At 42.5% G+C, this 12,950-nt stretch overlaps 2 long non-coding RNA genes across 4 annotated transcripts in view; both read right to left on the reverse strand.

The window, feature by feature from the left end:
• The window catches only part of LOC119565368, a 29,536-nt gene extending 17,160 nt beyond the window's left edge, over positions 1-12,376 (reverse strand). For 2 of the 3 annotated variants that reach the window (XR_006288855.1, XR_006288853.1), the window contains exon 1: positions 10,226-12,376. This is a non-coding gene — a long non-coding RNA (uncharacterized LOC119565368). The remainder of the gene's footprint in view (positions 1-10,225) is intronic. The other variant, XR_006288857.1, reaches the window with a different exon arrangement.
• Positions 818-10,219, reverse strand: LOC122464645. Its single transcript, XR_006288858.1, has 2 exons — positions 5,444-10,219; positions 818-4,560 (listed from the first exon to the last, which is right to left on the reverse strand). It is a non-coding gene; the product is annotated as an uncharacterized LOC122464645 (long non-coding RNA).
• Positions 12,377-12,950: the final 574 nt, after the last annotated feature.

Consider the following 12,950-nt stretch of genomic DNA (forward strand, 5'->3'; position numbering starts at 1 on the left):
AGTGCTGGCTCCAGCTCTAAAGGCAGAGCAAGTGATTGAGCAGTCACTACCCATTTGACTTCACAAAGCAATGGGTGACCAGAAACACTGGGGAGTGAGCGAATGAGGGAGAATGGGGTGGGGATAATCAATAACTGGGGAAAGGTGAGGGGCGGAGGTGTAAAAGTGAATAGGGAAGGTGAGGGGAAGACATTTTCTAGGAGGGAACAAACAGCAGTTTTCATCTCCACTGGGAATTTTCAGCACATCTCCATGGCTGGAGCTGTAGTGTACACAGAATACAGGAGTTTGCTACTCAGTTTCAGTGGCCAAATATAAAATAAACTAACTTGGCACCTCTGAGTGCACATGTGCCACACTGAAGGAGCTAAGACAAGAACAGTAGCAAAATATATAGCTTACAAGCTCTTCATTCTAAATGTCAGAAGGGCACAGGAAATCCTGGGGGGCTTCCTTTCCATGGAAAAGGGCCCAATCCTCATATTCATCTGCACTCGATGCAAGACTCCGCTTGGTGACAAAGGTGGCTGGATGCCATCTCTGTGCTTTGACTGAGAACTTTTAATCATCATTACAAATTAGCAAATGAAACTGGTTATTGTAGTGTTATTCGACGTGTGGGGATCCTGTTAATATCAATGGATTATATATGGTACTCACTCACATATAATTTAGAGAGTAATACATATGCATGTCACTTACAGACACCGTTCAGGATATCGAATATAGATTAATATCCATTCAAGTTCTTGGCATCTATGTTAAGGAAACCATTTGGTCCACAACAAATCATGAACATGGGACATTTACACAAGTGTGGTACTTACATATTTATTTCCAAAGAATTCATTTACATGTATTTAAGGTTCATAAAATCAGAGAGGTTTGAAATGGAAAAGACCTATTACAGCATCCAGTCCATCTTCCTGCCAAGGCAGAACTATTCCCTACAAAGTATTTTCTAGTGTTTTATCTAGTCTAGTATTAAAGGTCTCCAAAATAGGACTTCCATCATCTCCTTTGACAGATGATTCTATGCCTGACTGAGATCAATGTCAGTAACTTTTCCTCATATTCTAAGTTTTCCATATTTTCTCTGTCCTCACTGGTGTCTGCAACTCAACCCAGTTTTCTAAGTGTATTGTTCACGTCATCCTCTGCATCAGTAAGGAAGATGTTTGGCATTTCTTTTTTCCTGCATTAAAGTATTTTGAAATCTCCAAAGGAAAGGTGTTCTATCCTGCAACATACTGAGCTATTTCCAAAAGGTAGGTGCTCTCATCATCATCTGTAGGCACTAATGAGAGGTGAGACCTCAGCACTTCCATCATTATTAAGTGCTTTATAGAATAAACTCTGTATGAGCAAAGTATTCAGTTTATTTTCAGTAGTTCTCAGACTTATGTACGGAATTCAATTAAGTCATAATAAGATTTTAAACTTGAGTTGGGAGGCTCTTTTCCTTCTAGTCCCTTGATCTTTGTACCGGCAATTATTATGTATATTTTTAAAGTTATGACCCAGTGCTCAATGCAAAGTTATCCCACTGTGTTCCTCAAAAAAACCAAAAAAAACCCAGAATTTTCAAAGGGCTGTAGCAAGATCTGGAACATGGACCTGGGCATTGGCAGCTGAGATTTCTCAAGGGTACCATTTTCAGAAAGTGCTGCTTTCTGTAACATGAGCAAATGGTGAAGGCAGAAAATGATACAGTGACACAAAATTTTTAACTGAATTAATATTGAACCATTAACAGTTTATTTTGTGAAGCCACAAGATGTCTTGAGAATAAAAAGTTCATACAGCAAATTTCCCCTGCTCCCTCCCTCCCATACCACAAACATCCTTTTAACAAAATAGGATGTGTCACTTTTCAGCTGCTTCATCAAGACAAGAACCAACAAATTGCGTTTAAATATCTAGCAGGTTTGGATTCCAATTACTTCACCATTTTTGTAATGAGGTTTTTTGTTGTTGTTGTTTACAAACAAAGCCAACTATACTCAGAAGTATCTTTTCCCACATTTTAGTATTAGGAATGGGATTTTCATTTTACTGTTGGTGGGATTTAAAGCCATAAGGCCCTGGCCTTGTGAGTTCCTGTTGCCTGTAATGGGAGACGCAGGTGCTTGTCACCTTACAGTATAGCCATTTTCAAGTTTCATCCAGAGTCCAGTGAAGTCAGTGGAAGAACTCCCAGCCACTTCAATGAGCTTTGGATCAGGCCCCCAGACATCCACAACACACTCCCTGGAGACTTTCACTCACCCTTTTGCAGAGACACTACAACTTCTGTAAAAGGGCTCTCTGCAGATGTCAAGAAGAGGGCTGATGTTGATTCTTCAGAGGCAAAATTGTTTGGTGGGGAATATTGTATATTTACAGCAGTCATTACAGCGTTTCCATCCTAGAACTGCATGTTTCTATAGAAACTAAATGGTAAAAATAAAATTGGAGAACCCTGTAGATTTCTATCACAAGGGCCATTTAACAGAGTATAAATGTGTATGAAAATAAGTACACAGCAAATGAATTACTCTAATTGAATTTTCTTGTTTCAATACAACAGAGCCAGAGGAAGATGGGGCATTATCAGACTACCTGAGGAGTCAATTTTGAAAACAACCATCTCTCCTGAATAAACCCACTTCAGTCAATGAGACTATTAATGTGAGTCAACTTACTCAAAACCTTCCTCTCCCTTGTGCATCCCCATAAGTCAGTGGTAAGTTAGCCCTTAATTAACAAGGCAGGGCTCAGACAATTCTCAGCACCCTCAAGAATTCCACAGGGAGGCTTTCCGTCTCATTTAAACGTCCACTCTCATCCACGTCTAGTACAGCCTTCTTTGTGAGATCATTCCTGGTCTCCTGATTAGGAAAATGGCTGCCTGGGTACAGACTATGATTTTTAAATCCTTGGAATTCAGACCAAGTTTCTCCAGGTGACCAAGTTCAGGCTCCTAAATACCTTTAAGGATCTGACCCTAACTCCCTTTCCCCAGCTAGGTCTGTTCAAAGAAAGTTAAGAAGTTTGTGTTGATTGAAAAAAAAAAAAGCACCAGGAACAGTGCTGGTAGCACTCCATCAGTATACTTAATAACTATGTTTTTGAAATATGGTATATTTGTTGCTATGTTTCTTTGGATAGCATGCAAAGTATATTCACAATGTTACAGATTCAGCCCTTTGTAGAGGGGCAAGGACAAGGTTTATACTGCACTTACTTCTCACTTAAACCCTCAAAATAGGACTTTAGTGGGGTTAAAACTGTGTAAGGACCTTGTTCTGGCTCTCTGCACAGAGATGAAGGTCACCCAATAAAAGTTACATACTCTTGTGGAGTTGGGGGAATAGACACTAACAGATGCCCAAACAGAAACTCCCAGACAGGGTGTATATAGCACCACAATTCACAGACAGCATATGAAACCCCTTATGAAACAACGGGAATCTACTGATGTAGGTGAAAACAAAGAGTTAATCATTGAAGCATCTCTGAGTTTGGATGAGGCAAAAGTCAAATTAAAGTGCAAGGACAATGTGTTTATTTAAGAGATTACCGATTTCTTTTCCTTGACAACAATGCTATCAGATCTATAAACTTGAGGGGACTCTGAGTTAAGATAAGATGAAAAATTCCTGAGTAAATTCTCCCTAGGAATTGGGGCTTATTCCAAAGGTCATGGAAATCAACTGAAGAACTTCCCATTGACTTCAATGGACTTGGCATCAACACTTAGTGATCTATTTTCATCACTGCTTGAAAAAGTTAGATTAGTTGCCTTTTTCATGCTGAGAGCATTATTCCGTAATCAAATCTGCTGATGTTTAAGTTTAAAAAAGGAGGCGGGGGGGGGGGGCGGGGAAGGCAGAGAACCTCAGTACCTGTAACCATTGCTACAAAAATCTGATACTCTTGTTCAAAAGTTCTAAACAAGGCAGCAGTCAGAAGAGTTGCTAGATAGCATGAGGGAAGGTTAGGAGATGTTCATATATCGAACTTTTATATAAGGCAAATGCAAATCTGTATTGCCTTGAAATAGCTCACCAGGCACTTCCTCTACTCAAGTGATCCCTCCCTTTTTCTGAGATCAGAATTCATATTCCTTTCTTTCTCAGTAGCAGGCTCATCATAACCTAGTGAGAATGTTACTACTGCAAGTTTATCTTGTTGCTTCAGTAGTTTGGTCTTGTAAGTTGCTTTTTACACTCTAGGCTTCTCCATGCAGGCACCTTACTGAGCAATGATTGGAGATCCTCCATGTTCATTCAATTTCAGATTAAATGGCATTTGTCTCTTTTCTCTGCAGATGGAGAGGCCCAAGTACTGGTACAATCTCAACTATCCATCACCAAAGCAGAAGATAGAACTGCACGAATTGACTGTCATGTTTCTGGCATAACCCTTAGTACTGCTTATATACACTGGTATCGACAGAGACCTGATGCAGCTCTGGAACGGATTCTCTATCTTTCATCAGGAAAACCCGTCTTTGACCAGGATTCTGAGAAGGGAAAGTTTGAGGCAGAGAAGCAGCTCTCCAAGTCGACCTGCACCCTGACAGTAAACAAAATAAGCAAGAGTGATGCGGCTACCTATTACTGTGCCGCTTGGGATCACACAGCATCAAAAAACCATTCACATTCTGTACAAAAACCTACTTTGTATTCTCAACAACAGCCTTTCGAATGCAAGAAACCACAGTGACCTCCTCATCCTGCTTCTCATGATGGAAGCAGACGCAGAAACACCTTACTGGGTTCTGCAACAAGAGATAAAAGCAACACAACTGTTGCTGGCACAAGTTTTGCAAACAGTAAGATCCCACCTGTCTCTGCCAAACAACAAGACCAAGTAGTTGCACAGGGCAGCTAAATAGTCAGGGCAGCAACATTTTCAGTTGCTCTCTCGGGGAGTGACTAAGGTTTGATACAGTTACCAGTTTGCATAAGGGAGCTGGCACGACAATTGAATTAGGTCAAGATTGGACATTCCTTGAAACAGGAAGGACAGGAGAGTCAGTCCAGGGTGTTCAATCCAATATGCAGATCTAATGAGAAATCTCCTGGTTACTGACATTATGGAGGGTTAGTTAGCCTATCACCTGGTCCATAAACTCATTTTAATATTGCCTATATATTCCAGTAATCTTTGTGCAGTTAGTTACTCAAGTGCACTGGAAACTAGACTGCTAATGTAAAATATGTTGCAACACTGCTAGAGGAAATAGCTTGAATCTTTTTCCTCTTTCTAATTAGCATTTACCAGTGAAGAGCTTGTTAGTCCAGCAGATGCCTGCTCATAAAACCACAAAGGTCAGATCTAAAGACTGGTTTCATATTTAGTCTACGATACCAGTTTGTTCGATGAGATGTAATAGAAATATCTGCTTCAGAGAGTGTATCTTTTATTTCTAGCCATACACATGAATGCACCTTACGAGCAAATAAATGATCAAAGTCCCTGCCCCAGGGAGCTGATTCCTCTAGTACTCCTCTCCGTTTAAGCTTTGTGGATAAATGCTTGGATGGATAATGAAGGAAGGAAAACAAGGACTGCAGTGATGTGACATCCCCTTTAAAAAAAAAAATCTGGTTACTTCTTTTCTACCTTCTGCCATACAGTCAAGCATACACACACACGCACCACGAAGAGGAATTAGGTTTTGAAGGCCCACAGGATGAGTGAATTTTGACAGAAATTTCACATAGGCCCTATACAGATAAACAAATTCCTTTGTGGGGGATCATTTCTCTATTAAACACAGAATAAAACAGCATGAATTGTCTGTTTACAAAAATGGCTCTTGAAATATCCAGAACATCAACTTCTTGGTGGCCCTTTAAATGAGAGCTGAACAGAGTCCTTCTCTACTTCAAGTAGAGTTCTCTGCAGTGGATTAGTCCTCACTGCAAGACAATAAAAACGAATATTAAAAAAGAGAAAGAAGTTGCTTGTAAATTAATTGTACACGACACCTTCAGGTATAAATTGGCCCTTTTACAGAGCTAGGATGAAACTAAGTGTCCATGAACAAGGCCATCCTATTTCAGTCAAGGGCACTAGCACACAGATGTATTAGCACTGTTACGAGTAGTGAGATGTAAAATGGCCAAGAATCACAATTAAGTAGGAGAAAACCTGAAGAATTCAAGACTGAAAAATATGCTACAGCTGAATTCTGCCAGATGCTCAGTGTCCCCAGAAACATTGTGAACACCATCAACTTCCACTGGTATCCATGCGATCCGAGGGCACTGACTCATTCTCTCCATCAGGAAAGGCTCAGCAGCTTCCCTGGGCAAGTGATAAGTGAATGACAGAAAGACAACTACAGTTTTAACTGCACGGTCAGCAGCTCTTCTCTTCCCCGTCTTGACCATCACCTGCCTATTAAATTTTCCAACAAATTCATTCGTGCTTTCTTCCATACTGTCACATACTCATGGAACAGGGCCCTCGTCTCATATGCAACATCGCTACCTTCTCCTCTGCAAGATTTCTATTCCACAGGATGTATAAGAAATCTGCTAACACACAATGAGCTTTAGGGGTGAGCAAGGAGAAAACAAAAACCAGTGTATTTCTGCATAAATAATGACATGGTAAAAAATAAATATATGTAGAAAAAATAAAGGGGTTTTGACGTTTTCCTTTCCTACAAGCTGGAGAGGTCACTCCTTTTTTCAGGCTGTCAGCAGTGTGAGGCAGGACTTTGCCTCTTTGTTTTCACTCTGGGGCCCGGATCCAGCACAGTATCTCAGGTTGCTACAGTAATATAAGTAATAAACGACAGTAATAATAATCATGAACACTGATCCTGAAACACACCCAAGGAATCTATTTGACACCAGTGCTAGGGTTGACACTCGCCCAAGGTCAAAGTTGTCATACTGAGCAGCAGTAGCTCTACCTCACCTTGCAATAAATCTTCTACAGCTAGTACCACTTAACTGGAGGTTATCTAAATGAGTCACTTCCTCTCCCCATCTACATGTCTCTCTCCATTCAAGACCGTCATTTACATTCCTTGGCTGGAGTTCTAACAAGGGCAGCAAGAATGTTGCTGTTAAAGACTTTTGTTCTGGCTACGGTTTGCTCCTGTAAGTGTGTTGCTTGCACTTTGGGTGACAAGATAGCAAGTGTGAAAAATTGGGACGGGGGGAGGGGTTAAGGCACCTATATAAGACAAAGCCCTGAATATAAGGACTGTCCCTATAAAAATCAGGAAATCTGGTCACCCTATTCACACTGCTCTCCGCATACATTGGTACATGACAGCTGCTGGAGAGTCTTCACATTATTTCAGTTTTATTTTTATATTTTATCTTTGTTTCTCCATAGATGGCTCCTCGCAGGTGAGTCTGACCCAACCTCAGCTGTCCATCACTAGGGAAGGAAATAAAACCTTACGAATTGACTGTCATGTTTCTCTATCTGAGGATTTTGGCAAGGCTCCTATACACTGGTATAGACAGAGACCCGGTGCAGCTCCAGAGCGGATTCTGTTCATCTCAACACAGTCTGAATTTGACAGAGTCTCGGATAAAGGAAAGTTTAATGCTGAAAAGAAGATTGACCAGTCTACCTGTACCCTGACTATAAACAAAATAACCTCCAGTGACATTGCTACTTACTATTGTGCCTATTGGGATCACACAGCGTTAGAAAACATTAGACAGCCTGTACAAAAACCCACTCTGCATTCTGAGCCACAGCCTTTTGCGTCTATGAGGCCACTGTCACCTCTCTTAAAATTCCTCTGAGCCAGCTGCAGAAACTCTTCATTGGCTTCTGCAACTAGATATGAACAGCAACTGCTGATTTAGTGCGTATTTTCCTCATAAATCACTAAGACCGGGTCAGGTCTAGCAGAACAGGAGGTCACCTCGGGCACAAAGGGGAGTTAGGCACCCAATCTCATTACAAGTCAATGGGAGTTGTGTGTTTAGCTGCCCCTTGCCCTGTAAAAAAAAAAAAACACAAAACAAAAATCTTCCCACTGAATATTAGGTGAAGCCGACACTCAGTAGTTGTCTGTGGGGGTTATCATGGGCTGAGTAGGTGGAGATTTGTCATCACTTTAGAGGAGCAGAACACTTGGGGTGAAAAATCTGGCTCTAGAGAAGGAAATGGGGCCAGACTTTCACCCCATAACCGCCTGACACTGCAGTCTGCCAATGCAGACGTTATTCATCTGCTGAAACAGGAAACAAGTGAAAGTAAAACAGGAGCGTTGGACCCAGTGTGCAGGTGCAATAATGTACCTCCTCATAACTCCCCAGTAACTGGGGCTCATCCTGCATAGTATCCTCCCTAGATACAGAGCCTCATTTTAGTGTCTAGAGATTCCAGCTGTGGATCTCAGTGGCCACTGGGTCAAGCCCTAAGTGTCTTTCCCTTGACCTCAATGGGCTTTGGATCAGATCACAAGTCACCTAATGGCACTGCAAACCAGCCTGGCCACTTTACATTTTGATTTTACTCTGATGGAAACAGGACTAAGTTTATTTTTGTTGCTTTTCTGCTGTTTAATTAGCCCTGAACCACAAAGAGCTTATTGTTCACTTTATAAAAACCACAGAGTTCTCTTCTGAAGGACGAGCCTATCTTTAGTCTCTGAAGTCAGTTCAGCAGAAAACACACGGTGTGACAGTAGGCCACACTCTGCTTGAACTGATATTATGCTGTAGAATTTCAATCTTCGCATGAACGTTCAGGGAACTTTACAGAATAAGAGTCCCTGCCCCAGGGATTTTATAGTCTAAGGAGGGTTACTAGAGCAATGGGGATAAATGGAGTCAGGTTCTTCAGAACCCCTGGGGAAAGCGTGTGATTGCAGATGACACTTGAAAGAAGGGCAGACGTGGAAGCATCGCTTATTGAATGATGCTAGAAAGATACAAGAACACTAATGGAGCTACAATATAGAAAAGACATCATGGATCGGATTAGCTCTCATCACAAGGAAACAAAGAAGTGTTTAAGAAAACATAAGGTTACTCGTAAATTGATTTGACAAAAACATCAGTGTAGAGTTGGCTCTTTTTCAGAAGTAGGACAAAATTGACTGCAAATGTACAATTGCACATCCATCCTATATCAGTAGAGGGCATTAGCACACAGATATAATAGCCACTGTCTGTACATCACTCTATTTATAGAGCAGAGGGATAGTCTCACACTGAAGTAAGAAGCGATATTCTACTACTTCACATCTGGGAAACTCAGTGAGAGCAGGATCCTGGGAAGTGCTTAATATCTTCAGAAGGGTTCTGAGTGCTGTACCGGCAACAGCACAACCCTCAGGGCAGCACCTCCCATCTTCAACAGGGAAAGAAAATAACCCCCGAGAAAATTAGTCTTCACTGTGACATCAACATGACTCTGCCAGTCCCTTCATCTTTTTATTAGTTACAGTCACAGCTAGGAACCCCAAATCACAGATCTGGTCCACACTGCACAGGGCACTGTAGAAACAAACGAGCAAAGTCTGCATCCCGGCCCACAAACATCTTGGTGCTTTCTTCCAGCACTTGTGTGGAATGCTCCCCGCCACCCACACAAATCCCTAAACCACTAGCCTCTTCTCCTTCAAATCCCCCTCAAAACCCACTCCTGCTGCAACTCCTACAAGAAATCTGCTGGCAAATAACTACTCTGGTTGGGGAGTGCAGGGGGATACGGTATATATAAATATGAAGTACCAAAAATTCTCTACTAGTGCAAATACCCTTTTAGACTGAAGATCTTTGGGACCGTCACTCTATATATTGCTATGTGTAGTACCTCACACAATGGAGACACCATCCGGACAGAGGCCTCTGGAAAACACTGTAATATAAATAATTCAAAGACCAATCCTTCATTACCCGTACTTCCATGATGCAATCTACACTGGTCTAATGATAGCGGAAGAGTTTGCTTTATGCCAGATAACCCTCTTTGATAAAAGTAACTTTGCATGAGTTTCAGCCATAACTCTATCTTATCTTAAATTAGCATATGCAGCCAGCAGAACCTCATCCCGTGTTAACTAAATGAGTCACTTCCTGTCCCCAAAGGCACCACTCTGTCCATCCCAGCAGTCACATTTCTCATAGATGCAGGACCGAGCAAAACCTGTAAAATGTTACTACTTCAGGTAGTTATTCTGACTTCGATTTTGTCTTGTAAGTTTCTTTTTTATCCATTTTCTACACATTACTGAGTCACAACTTACCATGCTCCAGATTCACGTTAATTTCTGGTTTTCTTTTCTTGTTCTCTTTCTAGACGGATGTGCACAAATACATCTGAAACAAGCTCAGTTGTCCGTTACCAGGAAAGAAGGTAAAACTGCACGTATAAACTGTGAGGCTTCTGGCATTCAGGACTTCGGGAATGCTTATATACACTGGTATCGACAAAGACCTGGAGAAGCTCCAGAGTGGATACTCTACTTTAAGACAGAAGCTGAGAAATCAAGTTTTGACAAGAACAAGTTTAGGGTTGAGAAGACAACTGAAAAGTCCACCTGTACCCTAAGGGTATACAGACTAACCGACAATGACATGGGTACCTATTACTGTGCCTACTGGGATTACACAGTGTTAGAAAGCCATAGACAGGCTGTGCAAAAACCTCACTCTGTATTCTGAGCCACAGACTTTCAAAAGTGTACACCCCCCCTCCACACATGCACACACACAGTTGCCTTCTTAATCTTAATCATCTGAAAGCACAAGTAGATGCTCATTTCCTCTGAGCTAGATACAAGACCATCACATACAACTGATATTTTTAAGTATGGCAGGTATAGATTTAGAAAGGGTGTAATAAAAGCTAACTTTTATAGGTACAGCATAGCATGTCATTGACTACATCCTCCAGATACTTATAGTATTAAGTCAAATATCCAATTCCTCCTTCATTTCTGGTTAATCATCTTTAGAAAGCCATTCCCATCAACTCCCTCCTTGAATGTCCTATATGCTTGCTACCATTTTTGGGGCTCAATACGGGGTCAGGACACGCAGACCAGGGGGCTGTTAGCAATATTGGTTTTAACACTATCACAGGCAGGGACAACCTTTGGAGGATGTTGGTCTGCTGAAGATCCCTGGTTGGAAGAGAAAGCAACTTTTCCAGGCCTGTGATAGACAGCTATTTATCAAGACGACGACAACATTTTGCCCCCTACTGACTGAACAGCAAATCAATGAATGGAGAGGGCTAGTAAGCTACCGGAGTGGTCATAAGTGCTGGAACCAAGGATGCTGCTGCACCATCTGGCCTGAAGTGGTTTCCATTATATGCAGGTTTTACAGTTTGGTTCAATGACTCTTAGCACCCTGATTATATACAAATCATCAGAGGGGTAGCACTGTTAGTCTGGTACTCCCCGATCAGATTCCCTCCCACCATCAATGCAACAGTTGCTAGAACAAATCAAGAGTTGCACATTTAAATTCCCTTCACCCCCCACTTGGATCATACATCGTGGGGAGGTTGGAGGAGGTGGGCCAGGGATCTGGCATGGATTCAACCCACAACTGAAGCTAAGGCCACCCTATAGCACATAAATATCCTCCATAACAATAGTTTTATTGCTTGTAACCCAGAAATCTCTCCCACTTATGCTGCAATTTCCCCCCATTGTAACAAAGTTAGCAGCAGTGGCCACTTCCCAACTGCAGCTCTGGCTCCATTGGTGTTTCCTCTCCAGCACATTCTCTGGGCCCAAACAGATCCTCAGAACATGAACCTAGGACATTCCACAGCCCAGCTGGCCACAGAGACTGTTCCAGGGTCTAGTTCAGGTCCTGGCTCTATTCCTGCACCTCTGCCACCAGAGAACCCTGTGGTGCTATCCTCATCCCCTCTGCACCAGTCTAGAACTCACACTGTCCCAGCTCAAAAAGCCTATCATGCAAGAAGGGGGGGATCCATACTCAGGGTGGTGGTGAACACCCAGTTAATCTCCTTGGATTAAGGGTAGGTAGATAGGCTACTGCCAGACTTTGCTTGCATCCTTTGCCTTGTGATAGGCACCCTGAAGGTTTTTGATTCACTCCCAACATTCAAAAGCCATCGGCTGGATCTCCACCTCTGCCAGCCTCTTGGAGATGCTCTCGCACAGATGCTGGTTTCAGATGCACCTCCCAAAATCATGTTCTTTGCCGTGCTCACACCAGAGAGCAACGAGAACCCTGATGCTTTGACCAGCTAGGACATGCCGGGACAACATCTTCTCAAGCTGTTCGACTGACCTGAGCAGGGCAGAGGTGGAGCAGGCTGGATGAACGAGGGGTTAAATGCTGACTGGATGTAATCCAGTAGAGGCAAATGGGAAGTTAGTATAGAATCATAGAATATCAGTGTTGGAAGGGACCTCAGGAGGTCATCTAGTCCAACCCCCTGCTCAAAGCAGGACCAATCCCCAACTAAATCATCCCAGCCAGGGCTTTGTCAAGCCCGATCTTAAAAACTTCAAGGGAAGGAGATTCCACCACCTCCCAAGGTAACGCATTCCAGTGCTTCACCCTCCTAGTGAAAAAGTTTTTCTTAATATCCAACCTAAACCTCCCACACTGCAACTTGAGACCATTACTCCTTGTTCTGTCGTCTGCTACCACTGAGAACAGTCTAGATCCATCCTCTTTGGAGCCCCCTTTCAGGTAGTTGAAAGCAACTATCAAATGCCCCCTCATTCTTCTCTTCCGCAGACTAAACAATCCCAGTTCCCTCAGCCTCTCCTCAGAAGTCATGTGTTCCAGTCCCCTAATCATTTTTGTTGTCCTCCGCTGGACGCTTTCCAATTTTTTCACATCCTGCTTGTAGTGTGGGGCCCGAAACTGGACACAGTACTCCAGATGAGGCCTCAGCAATGTTGAATAGAGGGGAACAATCACGTCCCTCCATCTGCTGGCAATGCCCCTACTTATACAGTCCAAAATGCCACTGGC

This window comes from Chelonia mydas, chromosome 2 (genome assembly GCF_015237465.2).
Source record: "Chelonia mydas isolate rCheMyd1 chromosome 2, rCheMyd1.pri.v2, whole genome shotgun sequence".
NCBI classification, from domain to species: Eukaryota; Metazoa; Chordata; order Testudines; family Cheloniidae; genus Chelonia; species Chelonia mydas.